Source organism: Eurytemora carolleeae, unplaced genomic scaffold (assembly GCF_000591075.1).
Source record: "Eurytemora carolleeae unplaced genomic scaffold, Eaff_2.0 scaffold1773, whole genome shotgun sequence".
NCBI lineage: Eukaryota > Metazoa > Arthropoda > Copepoda > Calanoida > Temoridae > Eurytemora > Eurytemora carolleeae.
The window spans coordinates 23,131-25,803 of NW_019397657.1; positions in this window are offsets into that span (position 1 = coordinate 23,131).

The window sequence follows — 2,673 nt, forward strand, 5'->3', positions numbered from 1 at the left end:
GCAAATGCTATGAAAATAAAATGAGAGAATTTGTCTCTCTTTTTCTGCGAATAATATTTACTATTGTTGATTTATTTTGATATTGAATGGAGTTGTTAAGAAGAAGAATTCTCTGAACTCTGCAGAATTTAAGGTAAACACCCGGTGTATGCAAATTGTCACTCTAAGCCCCATATTTAGATAATGACCTCAATTTATTAAGAAAGCAAAGTTTTCTCCAGGAAAATAGCTGGTAATTTCCTAGAGAGCGATTTTTGGACCCCCCCCCCCTCCTATCAATTTTGTACATGGGTCTTACAGAAAGTGTCTTAACTTAACCTAACCCGTGGCCGCAGCGCTCGGCCCCCTAGCCCATCCTAGCCGCAGCGCTCTGCCCAGAAAGTGTCTTAACCTAACCCTAAATAATGCTTAATAAATTCTAATTTGGTCATGTTCAAAATTGATAGGCGGGGAGGGGCGGGGGTCCAAAAATCGTTCAATAGGACAGACCCAAATAGCTTTTACTGATTTGCTGCAAAATAACAATAACAGTAAATAAACGTTTTGAATTTATAAAAATTAAATGTTTACATGTATTAATTTGAGCGGCATTGCACTTTATAGGCTTTGAATTTGCTGCGCTCAAATATTAAAGAGTCTACGTAAATACAAAATACATTTAATGAGTCTACGCAGCAAAATAATTTTTTACGCCAATTGTTTTTTGTAAAACAAGCAAAAAGATAAGTTCATCATTTTTTTATTTTATTTTAATTCAGTTAAAAAGCATAAGAGTAACACGAAGTTCAGTTAGTCTCGATGAACATATTTTTCGAATTACAAAGACGACTTCAGAAAAGCGCAGTATGCCCCGCATCTAATGAAATCCAGAAATTCTGCGTGTGTTGTTTTTATTTATCGTTGAAGGGGTCTCATTCCTGAATCCTAACTTTCGTCAGTTTAAACGTCATATTTGAGACGTCGATACTGAAACGTCATTCGGGTGCATGATACATTTATTTCGTTTTCTCTATTATAAAAGCTAGTATGTGATAAGTTAATGGTTAGTTAATCTTTCATGTCAATCATTGAAATTAGTCAGAATTAACATTTGCGGGTCTTCGGCCCTTTTTTAAATTATCAATATTAAAAAGTTAAATGTGCTCCTAACTCGATAAATTTAATGAAATTAAATTTAAATTAAATTTAAAGATCGAGAACTGACGGTTGTGTTAAAAAATTGATCTGAAAGAGGGATGTATAAAAGTGTTCTCAAGGACAGGGCTGAAATTTTATCTCCAAACAACTTGACCTAATTTCGATGTAAAACTAATTTTAGTGTGAAATAATTAGTGTTTTTTGTTATTTTATTTAGAATTCGAAATGGATGTTTCTGAGATAACTCGGTTTAAGCCTGGTAGTCTACAACAGGGTGCTGCACCTACAGAAGGTATTAATGTTCATTATTTGGGTATATTCCAAGAGAACGATTTTTAGTGTGTGATGGTGTTTGTGTGTGCGTGTATGTGGTTGGGAGGGCGATATAAATTTTGCTATTAGGACTAGGAGAAGGCTTTGGACTAAGCTTCATTCCAGCTCTTAATATGGACAATTACTGGGTTTTATCTACTTCAATGATACTTTTTACCAAAAAATATCATTTAATTTTATTTCAAACTACTATTCATTCGTGCAGAGTTGTATGATTAATTCACAATGAAACCCAGCATACTTTTTGTGGTCAAAGAAAGATCACTTCTACGTCTACAGTCCCATTAAATAAACAAATTTTCACAAATTTTGTGATGCAAGAAATTGGTTTAATAAATTGTGGATGGTTATCGTGATGTTATGAAACTGAAAATGTATTTTTAAATGTAAGTTTGATAACTATTTATCTGTAGCGCCAGAACCAGAAGATGACTCCTTTGAGAGCCAGGCTAAACGCCGGAAATTGGCGCGGAAGCGAGCTCAGGAAATTGCAGCTAGAGCGGTAATTTAATTATAATGTTTTAAAAAGTCCAACATTTTAGTTTGTCTATTGTATTGTTTGTTTTAGGGAGAATTTTAATTTTATTTTAGGGGGAGAGGGGTTAACGATACAAAACAACTCATTTATCTTGTAGAAAAAATGCCGTTTCGGTTAAATAAGTGGTAATTTTGTAAACATTAATTGTCGTTTTAGAAATTTGTAATTGGTAAATGTTAAATTAAATAAAAAGATCTTAATTTAATAATTTTTTTGTGAGCCAAATTTCAGGTTCAATCTTTGAAATATTTGCTAGGGCCTGATTTCAACCCTTAGTATGGCCTTTTTTATTTATGATTTGATTTACTTAAATTCAGGAGAACGAGAGGTCTGCGATGGAAGAAAGATCGGCAAAGATCGCCAAGAAGGATGGACTAACTCTAGAGGAAAGAGAAAAGGTAGAGACTATCAATAACTAAGGGAAAATTTTAAGTTTTCATTTGACCAGTAACAGTTAAGTATAAAGTCACATAAGATTCTAGACAGCTTTAGAATTTTATTTATAAACGATGGTGTATACACAGTATGCTTTATACAACAAGGTAGTTTATTGATTAATCTAATAGTTTTTTTGGAAGGGACATTTAGAACTACGTTGAATCTGATTAATTTCAATTTTTTTTGAAGAATATTTGGGGGGGGGACAGGGAGGTTTCTTCCTCCGA